The sequence below is a fragment of the Stegodyphus dumicola genome, chromosome 6, assembly GCF_044657685.1.
Source record: "Stegodyphus dumicola isolate Sdum_Otavi_A_Nest chromosome 6, ASM4465768v1".
Classification (NCBI taxonomy): Eukaryota; Metazoa; Arthropoda; class Arachnida; order Araneae; family Eresidae; genus Stegodyphus; species Stegodyphus dumicola.
The window spans coordinates 67,873,723-67,891,865 of record NC_140773.1 but is presented as its reverse complement, the minus strand read 5'-3'; the positions used below and the strand labels follow the sequence as shown (position 1 = coordinate 67,891,865).

Below are 18,143 nucleotides of genomic sequence, written 5' to 3'. Positions count from 1 at the left end.
ATTTTGGCTAGGTGTTTCACAGATATTATTTTAAGTTCTTTTCCATAAACTGTTTGAAGTTTCTGTTAGGTTTTTAATTTAAATTTGCTTTTTGGATGTATATATTTTAATGAGTTTTGATTACATTCTGCCTTTTAAGATCGGATTTAAATTAAGGATATGAGAATAGATTATACGTGCTATTCCCAAGCCAAACCACCTGCTGTTTCCACCATAGCAGTAGAAGGCGACCTCTTCTACATTTCATCAAAACTTACTACTTGGAAGACAAACATTTACGGGTGTGTGTTGAAAGGTAACCTGTCATGCTTAGTCTCTGTTTTTAATGAATGGTATTTTTAATTTTGGGGAATGTTTGTGGCTATTTTAAAAGGAGATGTTATTTACTAAAACAATATTTTTTTTTTATTATAACATGTAAATAAATATTGTTTAAAAGACTTGGAATTTTTATAACATAACTTATATCAAATAAATATAAATTATTTGGTTTAAAATCAGCTCTGTTTCAGAATACATATTTTCTTATTTCTATAAATATTTAAGTTTATACTTTTATTTCTGGGTTTAAGAGCAAAACAGATGACCTAGTTAAATACATCTGCACTGATCTTGTTATGAGGAACAAACAACAATGTTTGTTTACACATTTTAAAATTCTAACATATTATCTAATTCGATGCATGATTTCTACCTAGCATACGAAGTACAATGCAAATTAAGATTTTTTTTTTTTTTAAAGTATTAAGCGGTTTCTTATCATGTAACAGAAGTTTTTCTTGGTTGATATTCATTTATTAAGAATATTTTTTTGGTTTTCTTTTCTTTAGTTGCTGTATTAGCAATACGTAATATATTAAATAATTAGCAATACGTAATATATAAAATTACATGTCAGATTTTACTATCACATTCCAGTCAGATTTTACTAATTTACCCTCCTGTATTTTGAGTGAAACTTTCTAAAATGTTAAAAATATATTAGTTTTTATATATCTGAAGTGAAATGATAATGGCATTATATTCATTTGCAATGACTTACTTCTCTCTGTCAGATTCAGAAATTATGTTCATAAACTTTTAGATAAAGCTACAAATCACAGCAGTTACATATAGTAAAAACATTAACATTAAATACATGCCGCATATGATTTTAATTTAGTAATTGATTTTGTGATTTTTAACCTAAAATATTTTCAAATTGTATGTATTCAATAGGTTATTGTCAAATTCTCATATTTGTAATTTTCTCTCTTTAAATGCTTAGTAATGGTATAATATTGTACATTAGTAAGATGGTGTAGTGTGCAATAAGTAATATTGTGTATTAGTGAGATATTTGCATGCATAAACTTAATGTTTCATGTTGAATATAAATATTTTTAAAATTTCAGGTAGAAATATAAGTGCTTGATATTGGCAACTGCTGTTTTTCTGAAAATTACAGCATTTTAAAGGTAAGATTATTTAGCAACTTTATGTAAATACACAAATTCTTTAGTCCACAGAGTATTAAAACTGCAGAATGCTAGAAAATAATTCAACATGGTATTGAAGATTAGATGCTTTTGTTTATGAATGTAATAATGCAGATTTGGAGAAAATGATTTCATTTGTCATATTTTATGGCTTATTATGTTTGAATATATTGTCTCTCTGCATAAATAAATACTTTTATTCTTTTTAATTTGCTTGCATTTTGTATTGCTTTGTGATTCTCCATGTGAAATTTTAAGGTAAATAAATGTGTTTCCAGCATTTTAAATATGGGGTACAATATTTTATTTTTATTTTCAAATTTGATTACATCGTTCCATCCTTCTCTTGTTTATGATAATTAAAATTTTAAGTTTTCATTTTTTTAGTTTTAAAATCTACTGTAATTATATGTATAATGCTAATTTTTAAATTGTGCATCAAAGTATCCTAAATAATATATTTATCATCTGTAAACTAATAAGATTTTTAACTAAAAAATATGCTTTTCAACTCAATGTGTTTGCTCTGTTCTTAGTGGAAATGGCATGACTGCCTTTTCTGTGAATATGAAATTTCATTATCATCACTGTGGTTTTCCAAGTCAATGATCTCTTAACACATTGGGGGCTTTTTCTTTATATATGTAAATAATTAAGTTATTTTCTGAAAATGCATTCAGAAATGTTATTTTAATTTATAATGCTTAGAAAATAATTTATAGCTACTTTTTTATCTAAAAAGTATTTTATTGCTAATTTTTCAATCCCTAAATAATTTTTAAATTAAAATGATTTTTGTGAAAGGATATTTTGTTTCTAAGTAAAGAACATTTTACAATAAAAAAGGAATTAATAAGCATTTTGGGTGCAGTCAAAGCCTAGCTATCTGGCATTCAGCTAATCAGAAGGCTGAAATAACCAGAATATTTTAGAAGCATTCTCCTCCCCCCCAAAAAAAAATATTAAGCAAATGAAGAGTCTTCTAAACTGTTCGTTATAAAGTAGGTATAGGACATTGTCACTAAATAGATGTGCATCAGTAACTGATTAGTGTGATGTCACACCACAATAAGATCTTGGTCTTATGTAAAGTCGATTAATTCTTGATAAGCCAGTTTAGCTTTTCTAAAGAAGGATATAAGTTAATTACTACTAATAATTACTATTTACTTAGTTTTTCCTTGCATTTTGAAAATTACAATTAAAATTTGGAACCATTTCCCAATGGAACACATGCAGTGGAGTACTTCCAAAGTTACGGAATCTTGCCATCAAGAAAAGTATGCATTAAAAGGCACAATATGCCACTTTATTTGAAAATGAATAAAGATGGTGATGATAAAAAATATGAGCAAGTGATTTAAGTTTATTTATATGCTATATCCATAAATTCTTTGTTATCTAACTAAATACAGAAATATCTGCTCTTTTAAAGTTCTGCTGGAACGATTGTTGCAAAACATCGTTTGGAACAACTTTGCCAACTGTCATAATTGGATAAGTTGTTTCATTTTCGTATATTTGAAGTTACAAAATACATCTTCTTTAATGTCTGAAATGAATTTAAAAAAAAAAAATCTTACACCTAATCTTACACTTAATTCAAGTTTATAATAAATAAGGTAATTGTTTTTATAATTTTAGACTGGAAATTTCATTCTTTCATTTGGCTTTTCAACCATGAATTGCAATTTTTATATGCTCAACTATCTGGAATTTTTCACATATAAGGCATTCTGCATTTCCCGAGTTTTCCATATAGTTGAGCCTTTACTATATTGTATTTTTCGTCAGATTCTGTATACCTTTAGCTACTTTGTTACAAAGTTTTTATTATCGTTGAAACATTTGTTGTAATGTCAGATAATTTTTGTATGCCACAGAGTGTGTTTTTGAAGAGAGTAGTCATTCTTCAACCATTATTTTCACTTCTTTACGAGTTTGAAAACGTGCTGATGAGGAGCCTTTTCATATGGTAGTTTAGTGGTGCATGGTTTGTGCTCCACAATTTTATCAAGAAGTTCTCAAATTAACTCTTCAGCAAATGACAATGTAAGATTTGTAACCTTCAGTCGTGATCATGCAGTATGGCTAAGAGACATGTTTGTGAACATTGGAAGCTGTTATTATGATGTTTTTGTTATTATGCATAGAGTAGTCTGCAGTTATATCATAGACAGAAAAATAGGACAATCAGCTAAAGTAAAATTTACACTAAATTTTTTGGTTGATCTTTACATTACGGTAACTTGGCGATTTTTTGGCGAAAATTTGGCGACCAACTCCCCTACAGCAACCCTCTATTTTTTTTTTCCCCCGCCGCCATTTTGTCTTCACGAAGTAAAGACATGTTTCTTTTCTTCTTATTTACTGAACACTTCTTCCAACAATCTACTAGCCGAATTACACTTATGCTAGAAATTTTATCAAACAAAACTGCTTAATCATGACAAATATTCACTGCAAAATTCGGAAAAAGTGCACAATACCATACACCTTACGCGTTTTTCAAAATAACACATACACATAAACCATGTACACGCCGACTTATTTTTACTTAAAAAAACATCCCAGAATTGCACAAAAATGGCATTGCGCACACTCTTCACTATATCCATGTACACTGCTTTTTTCTCATAAATTCGAAAAATTTCACGAAAATACATGACAATTTTCTCAATCTTTAAACCCGGTAAAAAGAACATATATGAAATTACATGATCGCAAAAAAGTATTTACCCTTTACAAATATGAACATTTCCACATATAAAATAAATAAAATATCCAAAAACTTTTACCTCTAAATCATCTATTACATTATACACGTCACCAACGAATTCATACATGAAGCATTACAAATATTTAGTATCAAATATTTAAATTATTTCCATGCACGTTTATTTCAACTTAAAGGTAAACCAAATTCCTACAAGCATAAAATTCACAAAATAACTATCATTTCATTAAAATATCACTGAACCATGTATACGTCGACTTATTTTTACTTAAAAAAACATCCCAGAATTGCACAAAAATGGCATTGCGCACACTCTTCACTATATCCATGTACACTTCTTTTATCTTATAAATTAAAAAAATTTCACGAAAATACATGACAATTTTCTCAATCTTTAAACCCGGTAAAAAGAACATATATGAAATTACATGATCGCGAAAAAGTATTTACCCTTTACAAATATGAACATTTCCACATATAAAATAAATAAAATATCCAAAAACTTTTACCTCTAAATCATCTATTACATTATACACGTCACCAACGAATTCATACATGAAGCATTACAAATATTTATTATCAAATATTTAAATTATTTCCATGCACATTTATTTCAACTTAAGCATACACCAAATTCCTACAAGTATAAAATTCACAAAATAACTATCATTTCATTAAAATATAATTAAATTCAAAAACACCACTTAAATATACATGAGCACATACATTCAATTAATAAAAATTACCTTACAATCCTAATTACTTTAAACTAAATCATTGCTAATAACAATTTTCCCAATAATACCAAATTCCTTTCCACCTTACATTTCCAACAATGCATAAAAATAATTAAAAATACTAACTTACCTAATCTCCTTCAGAATCTTCATTACGTGGCGGATACACTTTTCTTCATTCTCTTTCAGAATCTTTAAAATCATACTTATCTTTCAAAGCAAGATACCAGGTAAAATAAATAACATAATAAAACATGTTTATTTCTCTCTCACACAACCTTAAAAAACATTTCTTACTATCCTTTTCAATACCACTAAATACCCATTTCGAATTCACTTTACTTACGGCCGTGGCATCCAAAAATTCACAAACACTATTTCACACAACACAGAATAAAGCCAAATACAAAATTTCCAGATTTTTTCCCGATTTCCCCCCTTTTCCGATTAAAGAACCGTAATTCGTCCATTAATATCACATGACATATCCCATGATCTCTCATTTCCCCCACACAAAATAATGCGTAATCGGAACTCAGTACTACTCACATTATTACCAAAGTCCCAGGTAGTAACCTTTATCGCCTCCAAAATGTCACCAAACTACCAGTTACCGTAATGTAAAGATCAACCAATTTTTTTCTTCAACAATCTTAAGGCAGTGAGTCATATGTAATGTTGAGTGAAAGTGATCTGGAAGACCTTCTGAGAGTATCACTTCTGAAAATAGGAAACAAATGTATTGCACACCTAAGATCATTGGCAGTTAATAGCAGCCCGACATGGTTAATTTTGCATGGTCTCTTGAACAATCTCATATACTTAAAAACTTTGCTATCCGTCATTTCATTTGAATAATATCTCTGACACAAATCTGATGTCACTCACAATTTTTGGTATCATGAAGTGACTAATGGTTTTTATCTCATAGGTAGCTGATTAATCATTCCCATCACCATGTATGAAATGTAGACTCTGCCAGCATGATTCAATACCAGAAATTTTTATTCTAAAACTTTAATTGTTTTGGACATTACATTTTGGTCATATACTATGTTCTATCATACACAATTTCATAGCTTGAGAAACAAAAAATATTTGCAATTTTTTTTTAACAAAGCATGCCTGGAAATAATAAATTGCTTTTGTTTCATTTCTGAGCCAATCAAGTAAACACTAAAGTGCAATAAAAATTAACAGGAGGTGGACAAACTCTATCCTGAGAACTCTCGCTGGGAAAAGATAATGCAGTGCAAATATATGCTTGTTCCACTTTCTTTAATGTTAAAATAATAATAGTAAAATAATCTTAAAGCCTTCAGATTTTATATTACGCCCAAAGAGGCATTTTTTTCATTTACACTTACATACTTATTTCAAGAGCATTTGGACTAAAAATATTTAAAAACAGCATAATCTTTAGAATTTCTGTTAGACAGTGGAAATAAAAATATTGTATACCGTACAGTGCATTGCTCACTTTGAAATTGTTGAGTTTGTTAATCAAAAATGTGTTAAAGTTTAAAACATATGAAATACATTATAAAAGAAATTTGAAATACAAGATTTGGGCTTCCAAGTGCCCATATTCGGATGGGACTACACTATTTGTGTTGTATTTTATATGTGTTGGGTACTGCTCAGTTATGATTACAAGATGTACACAAACATCGTTTATTCTACATTACTCATCAACTATTCTATATTACAGTTATGGTTAAGATAATAATAGATACAGTTACAGTTACATATATAACATCTCCCTTTTTTATAAAAAATAATAATAGTAGTAAAATTAAACATATTCTTTTAAATAATAAGGTTTCTTAACAGTCCTACCAGATCGAGTGACGTAGTTATGTCCATTTGAAAAATTTGATGATACTATACTTCTTTTGCTATTTGGTGACACAACACTTCTGTTAGATTTTGAAGGACTTACAGGCACATCTAAATTTGAAGTGCTCTTACTGTTTTCATGTATCTCAGTTTCATCTATAACTTCATTCTCATAGTTGTTTTGTATTGCAAACTCTTCCTGATTAGTTCCTTTAAGAAGGTCTCTTCTGTTCCTTTCTGCAATTCTTCCATCTGTTCTTATAATCCTATATGAACGTGGTCTTTCTGCTTCTTCTATAATTTTCCCTCTTTCATTTAGTTTTTTCCCTTTCTCTTTTATGTAAACATGATCTCCTGTTTTCAGTCGTTTTAATGGTCTTGCATTCCTATCATAATAACTTTTTTGTAAGATTTGTCTCTTCAGTAAATGTTGTTTATGGTTTTCATATCGTTTAGCTTGGACAAAATTCTCTTTTATAGGCATCAATCCATTTACTTTTCTTCCAAACATCAATTCTGAAGGTGACTTAATTTCATCTGAAATAGGAGAGTTACGATATTCCAGTAAAACTAAATATGGATCCTTGTTGTCATCTACAGCTTTTTCTAACATTCGCTTGACAGTTTGAATATGTCTTTCAACCATTCCATTAGACTGCGGGTATTTTGGACTTGAAGTTCTGGTTTCAAAATTCCATCTTCTTGCAAAATCTTTATATTTCCTGCAATTATATTGTGGACCATTATCCGAATATACTATTTTCGGAATACCATGTCTTGCAAAAATTGATTTCAATTGCTTTATCACTGCTACACTTGACAAATCTTCCAAATGTCCAATTTCAACATATTTGCTAAAATAATCTATAACTATTAGATAATCCCTTCCTTGAAAGTAAAAGAGGTCTGTTCCCAATACTTCCCATGGACCATTAGGTATTTCTTTAGATATCATTGGTTCTTTAGTATTAGCTTTTTGTAAACTTAAACATGTTTGACAATTCAGTACCAAATCTTCAATTTCTTTGGACATTCCTGGCCAATATAATATTTCTCTTGCTTTGATCTTGCATTTTACTACTCCTAAATGACCATAATGAATTCTGCTTAACATATCTTTTCGTAAACTTCTTGGTACAACAACACAGGAATTTTTAAATATTAATCCATTTGCTTCTGATAGTTCTTCTCTGAAGTTAAAATATGGTTTTGCCAGTTCTGGAACCATACATTTTTCATCTGGCCATCCAGTTTTAATTAATTTTCTTAAAACTTGTAGTTCTTCATCTTTTTCTGTTTCCAGTTGAAAAACTTCCATTTTACCATTAGACATTGGTATACATTCTACAACTAATCCAACATGAGCTTCTATTTCTCCTTCAAAGAAATCAGATCCTTTATCAGTGAATGATCTTGATAATGCATCCGCTATAAAAAGTTCTTTTCCTGGTATATATTTTATCTCAAACTGATATGGCTGTAATCTTATACGCATTCTTTGTAGTCTTACAGGGCATTTATTTAATGGCTTTTTAAAAATTGATTCCAGTGGTTTATGATCACTTTCCACAGTAATATTTTTTCCAAATATATACTGGTGAAATTTCTCACACGCAAATATAATAGCTAAAGTTTCCTTTTCAATTTGAGCATAATTCTTCTGTGTATCTGTTAATGCCTTAGATGCATATGCCACTGGTAAATTATTCTGCAGTAAGACTGCTCCTAGTCCTTCTTGAGATGCATCTACAGATAAAACTACTGGCATGTTTATATCATAATACTGTAAAACTGGTTTATTTACCAAGACATCTTTTAGTCTTCTAAATGCTTTTTCATGTGTTGCATTCCAGTTCCAGATAACTTGTTTTTTCAACAAATCTCTTAAACATGATGTCAATTCTGATACATTAGGTATAAATCTAGAAACATATGTAATCATTCCTAGGAAAGTTTCTAATTCTTTCACATTTTTTGGTGGTTTTATATCTAGAATAGCCTTAATTTTGTCTTCATCTGGTTTTAAACCATCTTTAGAAAATATATGTCCCATATATTTCACTTCATTCAGCCCAAATTTACATTTATTTAAATTAAATTTAACATTCTTTTCTCTGGCTCTGTCCAACAACTTCTTTAATCTTGAATCATGTTCTTTTTTATCTTTACCCCAAACTAATAAGTCATCTATATATATTTGAACTCCTTCTAAATCACTAAATATTTCAGAAAAACTTCTGTGGAAAACTTCTGGTTCAGTCCATATGGCAACCTTAAAAAACAATATCTACCAAACGGAGTGTTAAATGTAGTAAATTCACAACTTGAATCAGACAGTTTAATTTGCCAAAATGCTTTGTTTGCATCTAAAATACTAAAGACCTTTGCATTTGTCATTTGAGATGAAATTTCTTCAAAGGTTGGTATGTGATAATGTTCTCTCAGTATATTTTGGTTAAGGTGCTGAGGATCTAAACACACTCTTAAATTTCCATCCTTTTTCCTTACTACCACTAATGAATTCACGAATTCTGTTGGTTGGTTAACTTTCTTTATAATACCATCTTTTTCCATTCTTGCTAATTCCTTTTTTAATGGATTTAATAAACTAAGTGGAATTTTCCTACAGGGTTCTTTTTTACCAACAGCTCCTGGTTTTAATTTAATATATGTATATCCAGTTAAATTCCCAGTTCCTTTAAACAAATCTTGATATCCTTTTAAAAGTTCTGGTAACTTTTCGTTAGAATCAGGATTTACTGTACAAATCCTTTGTATTAGGTTTAATTTTTGCAATGTAGGTAACCCTAAAATAGCTGGAACATTTTTATCACATGCTACGACTTGAAATTCTATTTCATCCTTGTTCCCTTTTGATGTTTCACATAATAATTTACATTTTCCAACTACATCAATTGTAGTACCATTGTAATTATTTAAAGTGACTTTTGATTTAGTCAAACATTTCTCTCTTAAATTTAATTGTTTAAATTTAGGCAATGGTAGCACATTACACTGAGCTCCAGTATCCAAATTAACAAATAAATATTTAGATATGTTTACTTTTAGTTTTTCAAACCATTCGGTTTTATTTTTAGAAAATGGATTTATATCTTCTACTGACCCTAAAATATATTCATTACCATTATTATGTAACTCATGCTCTAAATTATTCTGTACAACATTAACATTTTTAAAAGTGCACATTTTAGAAAAGTGATTTTTCTTTTTACAGTACAAGCAAATCTTATTATAAGCAGGACAGTTGTATAACTTATGAAAAGTTCCACATTTTCTACACGGTTTTGGATTATTGTACTTATTTCCTTGATAGTTTGAAGAAGATTTAGTACTTTGTTTTACATGATAGTCTTTCTTACAAGGCTGACTTTTTTCCTCTGAAGGTCGAAATTTATTACGTTTGATAGCTTCTATTTTATTTTCTTCAGTTAAAGTCGGTAATTCAGAAGCTTTACACATTTTAATACATTTCTCCAATGTTAACTGATCTTCCCTTAATAATCTGTCTTTGAGATTTTTATTTAGAATTCCACTTACTATTCTATCCCTTATTACACTATCTTTTAATTCTGCAAATCCACAGTTGCTACTTAATTTCTTTAAATCGGTTAAGAAATCATCAAACGATTCACCTACATGTTGTGTTCCACAGAAAAATATATGTCTATCAACACTTTCGTTTGCTTTCGGTATGCAAAAATGTTCGAAAGCTTCAATTACTTTGTCAACATCCTTCTTATCTTCTTCACTTAAATTAAAAGTATAAAATTTTTCAAGTGCTTCTTCACCAATTATATGCAATAAAATAGCTACTTTAATTTCAGGTGATTTAGTAATACCACCAGACGCTAACATATAAATTTGGAATTTTTGTTTCCATTTCTTCCAATTTTCGCTTAAATTTCCTTCGAAACTGAGATTACTTGGTGGCTTTAATCCATCCATATTTAATTTAGGACATTAAATAGTTTATATATACGTATTTTTAGCCACTTCCAATAAAAATAAACAACTCACTTACCAGGGATATAAGTTTCGATTTCACAGTAAACAACTTCCCATGATGTTTTTGTTTAGAACATCTTTACCGAGGCTGCATGGTTCTTGAAAAAAGATTTTCTTTTTTAATCAAGGAGGAGCTGCCCCATGTGTTGTATTTTATATGTGTTGGGTACTGCTCAGTTATGATTACAAGATGTACACAAACATCATTTATTCTACATTACTCATCAACTATTCTATATTACAGCTATGGTTAAGATAATAATAGATACAGTTACAGTTACATATATAACACTATTCAAAATTTTATTGTTCTGGGTATCATTTTTTTTAAATGCAAAAAACATGCATAGATTCATGCACATTTTTCACTATTTAACTTCTTTAAATATAATACAGGGTGATAGTATTTGGTGACAACAAGTTGAAAAGTGACACAGTTGTTTATAGCAATTCGACAGAATGCAATTTCGAGACCAATAGCCCTTCTGGCTAATTCCCTTTGGGCTAAGAAGCCATTTCTAATCTGAATTAGCCTAAAATGGTTGGAACAAAATCAAGAAATGAAAAAGGGGGAAAAAAGATTAAAAACTTTTGCTTTTATTTATTTATTTATTTATTGTGGAAGAGTTCAGAATAACTTCTAGAGTTATAGAATGATCACAGATATCAGAATTGGGTGATATTTTCTGCAATATATAGGTAGTTACTAGTGCTGATAATAATTTTAATTTTTATATGTAATAGCTATGAAGTCATGCATTCAGATTAATTTTCATTTCTTATCTAAAAAAAAATATTATATACTTTCTTATCTTATAAGTAAGATTGTAATATATGCTTGTTATTAATTTTTCTAATGTCTCTAAATTAATGCTTTTCAGAAGTTACTTATAATGCTTGAAGCTAAGTTTACATAATTTGCATACTCTAAATGTAGAAAAATAAATTAGTGTTTTACTTTTTTGTAAACAACAATTGATATTTTACTTCTTCATTTTTTAACCCCCATAATTTTGTTGTTGTTGTTTTTTTGTTGTTGTTGTAAAAAAAAAAAAAATAAAAAGCATGTGCGCTGTAAACATGTGTATGTAAGTGTAAAATGTGTTTATTTTTACACATTTTTGTAAAAAAAGGTATAAGCATCAACACATTTTTGTAAAACATAAAATATAACGTAGGTATTCTTAAACTGTGATCAACAGATCCCGTAGGGTGTCTGTAAATGACTTTTAAAATTAAAATTTGATTTTTTTAAATTTAATTTAGTTATTAACCCATTGTGCTCGAGGCGCTTTTCTGTCAGGTGAACCAGCAACTGGAGAGTAATCAGCCACTCCCGCTTATATCATGAGTTCCTTATTGTTAACTTAAAATAATTTTAGACACAATAAAACACTTTAAACTTGTATATTTTAACATTATACATATTTTTTTAACTTAATGAAACATATGTATTAAACATTACGTTCTAAAATTTTGCTTTGTATGATATTTTACGAAACAATCTCCAATATGCATCCTTGGCTTGTCGGGGCATGTGTCACAGTAGTATACAGTTTGTCGCCTTTGGGACATTCTTTGGGAGCAAACCTTGCAATCTTTTTTTGCCCCTTCAAAATAATATGCAACTTCCCATTAAGTCAGATTGCTTCAGAAATGCTGTGTGAAGTAGAAGCTGTGCTGGGTTGTTTTTGTCAAAAGTCTCCTCTCAGTTGATCCACTAAAGTTTTCAAATATTGTAGGTGACTAAGGGGCCGTTCGTTTTGCTGCTTCTTTACTGATTTATAAAGAATGTATGAATTGACGGAGCAGATCTCCAAACCAAAAAATAGTTTTCGCCGCCATTTTACGGATTTTCGTAAAAAGCAATATGTCGAAGCCAGTTGGTCAGCTCAATCAACACCGCTCATAAATTTGATGTAATTTTCAATAACATTGGGCTTTTTTATAACGACTTCAATACCACCTCATAGAGTTCTTCTTACAGGAGTTATTACCGCATTATTCCAAGTAGTCAAAGCCATCACAATCCTCTTGTCCTTCCACACAAGAACCAAAATATTAATTTTACAATATGCACATGTGGTTCGATTCTCAAAGTTTGGCTTTCCTATTTCACATGGCAGGTGCTTTCTACTTGTCATGATCGTCCCAGTTAAGTGGCTCTTTTGTTTGCGTAATTCTTCCGCCAATATGTAACTCGTATAATAACAGTCCGTGAACATGTGGTGTCCCTGAACACCGGGAATTTTATCCTGTATCATTTTGTATAGATGTAGCTGTATTCTGGTTGATACCAGTAGATCGGGTCTTATCAAAGTCTCTGTTTTTAGAGATCCATAATACGGCAGAATAGCACAAATGAAGCTGGTATTTGAATCTGCGAGCGTATGAACCCGAATACCCCATTTTGTAGGTTTCATTGGATCGTACGTGCCTTTGAATGATATGCGGCCTTTGAATTTGACAGTCGACTCATCCACACAAATCTGCTCTCCGGGTACAAAATAATTCAAGAACCTTTCATTTATATACTCGAGAAAACCAGATACTAACTACAAACGGGTTCTAGGTTTTGTGTTTTCTGAGGGTATTGTCTTGAGGTGAAGTCTCCAAAATATTTAACAAAATCGGTCTCTCGTAAACGTGTCTGAATAAAACAGAATATAACTAGTATCATTTTTCGACCAGTATTCTTGTATGTTTGCCAGTGGCATAGTCCCCATATTTATGATTGCCCCAATAAACGCCCAAAATTCGGTAACTGTTACATCGTACCATGATCGCCATATAGAACGGGATGATAAGGTCTTCCCTTCCACCTTCCTTGCAGCGTTATTGTTAGTTTCCTGCACTATGTCAGTAACTAATTCCTCGGTGAAAAATAATTTGAAAAAATCTATTCATTATGTGTTTTTATGTTCTTTTGTGTGTGCAAATACGTGCGGTCCTACTTGTCTTTCACCGGATACAAACGGTATTCTTCTGGGGATTTCTTCAGATTCTGTGCACACTGTCCATTCTGAAGGTTCAGTCTCTTCTGTACAATCACTTTGACTTCCAGATTCACTATCGATTATTCGGATTTTTCGTCTTTTTGCTCCTCTAACGTCGTCACTATCTTTATCACTTCTGTCTTCATTCTCATGAGCAAGCTGTCTATGTAGTGATGTAATTTCGTTCGTTATTGCCAAAAAATTAAACTCATCTTCGCTAGAAGTAACTTCTTCATCTTGTTCCATACTTATTGGGCTCAGTAACTTTGAAAGAAATACTGCGATCGGCAAGAAGGTTGAGTTCGAATTGATGTCGAAGACAGAGTTCTACCCACAGTCGCAAGTATTTTTGAGATAAGACATTTAATCGCATAAGCATTGCAAAGACAACCTTTATTTGAGATAAGTCATCCTTATAGCTATTCAGACACCTCGTAATATGATCTACAAAAGGCCAAGTAGATCTCTCAAGCTATATTCCTTAGGTCAAACACAAATAAACACATTGATTCGAATGGTGTCTCTCAGGCACCGCTCGAGTTATCGCATCACATGCAGTGGTGCCTGAGAGGCACCGCTTAAGTGCAAAGGGTTAAAGTAAGTAATGATTATGGGCAATTTTGTTGTGTGAGAGGCGCATTATAAAAAACCAGAAGTGTAGATACCTAAATTCTATTTAATTTGCTTCAATAAAAAAGAATTCAAAGGTCCATGACCATCCAGTCATAAGAAGCCTTTAGCATCACATATTTTTCATGAGTACTTCATAGCAAACCTTATTAAAAAATGGGATGTATTCTAAGAAAAATATTGAAAAATTTGAATAATGAGAATAATTCATTGCCATAAAGTATTATTTAGAAGAATCTTTGAGATCGATGATTGTTGACCACTTTTTTTATGAATTGAGTGAGTTATGGTAGTTGTGAAATGGTTGGTTATTTCAAGACAGTTTTTATCCTCTGGGGAAAAAAAAAAAAAAAAAATTAGAGGCTCTGAAACTGTTGTTACAAATAGTTATTCTTCCTCCTCTGAGCTCTCATTGTAACATATTACCATTTTTATTGTTTTATACCAGTTTTATATCATAAACAGTTAAAATTTTCCCCTTGTATTTATGTGTTATGATATTATTTATCATTATATGCAAATTCAGAGTTTATTCTTTCCGAAAAATCTGGGATTCTATATATGTAAAGATAATTTTGGACTAAGTAAAGAAAGCTTAATGTTTAAGTCCTTTAAGCCAAAAACCAGTGATTTGTTTTTCATTTTCTTGTAATAAAAAGAGGCCCAGCAAGGAGCAATACTAGATTCTACAACTAAGGGCCCAAGTTCTTTCATTCTGGGTTGAAATTCAATCTAACGTCGGGTTTTAAATCAGACTTAGAACTCTCCATCATAGAGGATTGAAAATTGACAGAGAGGGTAGGGAAACCTACAGGAACTGCAATAACTGCCCGAACACATAACTGACAACTGTACCCATTTTTGATTGTCCAGCCATTCTTGCTAAAAGCTGGAGTTGCCCATGGCACTAATATACTTTAGGCTTTATCATAGACATGACAGCAACAACAACATCAGATTTTAATGCATTTATATATAGAAGACATAATCATGAAATAGTCCTTGTAGCATTTAAGAATATGAGGATTTTATTAATGCAGGTATGATGATATGATGAAGAATAATGTTTCATTAATGAATTCCTCTGCATGTATTTGGCAGGGATTTGTGTTTGCCGTAGAATTATAAGATGTAATTTTACCATGTCATGTAAGGCTTTTAAGTGCTTGTGGATCTCACATTTTTTTAAATGTATGATAATGCATTTCAATGTTAAGAAAATTTGAATGATTAATACACCGAAACCGAAGGTATTGAATGAATAAACTGGACACCCAAATCTCATGAAAGTCCATGGATATCTTATGGATATATCTCAGGAACAGCTGTTTCGGAGTGAAATTATCCTGGGAATCCTAGTACCTTGATGATAATGCCATCCACTATGAGCAATGTTATGAGCAAACCTTGATGATTCTTTAAACCAAGGGCAGTGCAATTCCTTAAAACGAAAGGCAGTGAGTAAATAAACTGGACAGCCAAATCTCCTGATCCCGGATAACTTTAGAAGAGCTGTTTTGTAATGGCATTCTCCGGAGATCTGAAAATCTTAGTGCTAAGGATCTTATACCTTGGGACAAGTATTATATAGACATATTGATGGATAACTGGAATTTATACCACAATGCTTTTATTAACCTGCCTTGGTGAAAGAGTGAAATCACATTATGATATGTATGCATATGAGTTCAAAGAGATTGCACTTCATTATATTATATGATTTTGTATTCTGAGGCATCCACTGTTTTCTAAAATTTTGTTATCCTGCACTATATCAGTTATTTGTTTCATAATTGTATAGTTTTGTAATTGTATACTGGAAAAGTGTTTTTGTTCCTGAAAAAGAGGGATCTGTGTTTGATTGCCTTTGAAAACAAGAGATTTTTTTTTCTCTTTTCAAAATCTATGCTAAACTAAAATTGCTTTTTCATTTAATTTTAAATTTTACGACCTAAGCTTTGGAATTTTGTCAAGAATACGGCCTTTGCATTCTATGACCAACAGCAAGGAGTCTGTATCCAGGCAACTTTTTATTAGTCATTTCTGGTAGCACAGACATTAGGCTAAAGGCACAAAACGCGATCAATACTTTTGCAAGCTGTGTAAATCAGCACAAATTAAATATCTCAGCTGATAAAATTAAACAACTGTTTATATGTAGGCATGTAGCGCAAAATAGGAATCCCAACATCAAGCTAAATGGAGTCTCTGTAAAAGAAGTAACCGACCTTAAATACCTAGGTATTATATTTAACAATATGCTTTCCTGGGTACCTCACATTAAAGAGCTTAAGCAAAAAATAAATCAGCTTAGCAGTTCCATGGTTAGAACAACAGGACCTCATTGGAGCACTCCAATCACTATGCTCAAAAGCTGGTACAGAACAATCTCAGAAAAGATCATATTATATGGGGCTACCAGATGGGAAAGGAAGCTTATTGTCCATAGGAGGAGGCAGCTTTTCACCATCCAAAGAATGTAACTTTTGATAATATGCAAAGGTTACAGAACATGCCCAACTGCGGCACTGCAATTGCTGGCGGGTATCCCTCCACTGGACCTATTGGAGAGAGAATCATTATTAGTAAGGACATTGCACCTGGAAAATAACGTCTCTCTGTGGCGAAAGACATTCTACCACACATACTATGAGAAGCACAAGCCGATCATGCTTGGACACCCTGCAGATACAGTTTTTATTACACACAGTACACCTGCAAAACAACCTGCCAAATGAGAAAGCATTAGCTATATAGTATACAGATGGCTCAAAGATGGAGAAGGGCTCAGGCTATGCCTACTGTGACTCCAAGAAGGAAAGAGAAGTTGTTAAAACTTGGGAAAGATGACTGCCAGACAAAAATGCCATCTTTCAGGAAGAGCTTGCGTTAAAAGCAGCCATCAATTTGGAAAAATATCAATTAGGAACAAAGGTCAATATATATAGCGACATTGCCTCAAGTTTGGAGTTCATCCGACGGCGTAAGACAAGGAGTTCTTTGGTGCAACATATACGGAAAATTCTTCTAATGATCCCACCAGATAACAGACCTATCCTGATCTGGGTTCCAGCTCATGTGGGTATTACTGAAGTGGCCAATGACTCTAGACTCAGTAGACTGGAAAACGTGGTAAGTGTGCCGCAGGCCTATTTAAAAAAAAAAAAATCATGCTCAGTAGCCTTTTACAAGAATGGCAGAAAGGATGGAAACGGAAAGGCACAGGGAACAAGTTCTTTCTGAATGTTACATGTTCAATTAAAACATACAGCTGAGCACAAACTCAATTCTACACAAATGAGTATCAAAATTGTGTGAATATGCTGTGGTAGGTGATGCAGATCACTACCTCTTCAACTGCCCACAAACCTATAAATTGCATTTAAAAATACCATGCAGTGAATACTGGCTGCAATAATGGGCGGAGAATACCTGCAGCAACAAGCAGGTGGAAACTAAGATAGAGGAGGTGATCAGGCTATGTTCAGAAAGGTACTAAGAGATTCTCCCCCTTTCTTGAGAATTGTATCTTCGCAGCACAATTTTAATAGCAAATTAAAGGTGGTGGGGTTTAATAGCAAATTAAGCTCCTTACAAAAGTGGAGTACATAGAGCTGACTACTTGCAGTTACCGGAGCAGGTTAGTGTAGTTGACTCTTGCAGTAATATTCAAGTAATTGAACAGTAACAAAGATACTCC

At 31.4% G+C, this 18,143-nt stretch overlaps 1 protein-coding gene across 2 annotated transcripts in view; it reads left to right on the top strand.

Annotated features, from left to right (window-relative positions):
* The first annotated feature begins 252 nt into the window (after positions 1–252).
* The window catches only part of LOC118193934 (uncharacterized), a 412,362-nt gene continuing 394,471 nt past the window's right edge, over positions 253–18,143 (top strand). The window contains exons 1-2 of one of the 2 annotated variants that reach the window (XM_085818468.1): positions 253–295; positions 1,395–1,457. The gene's annotated coding sequence lies outside the window, so the exon portion shown is untranslated. Of the gene's footprint in view, positions 296–1,394; positions 1,458–18,143 lie in introns of those variants that run through there. The other variant, XM_085818469.1, reaches the window with a different exon arrangement.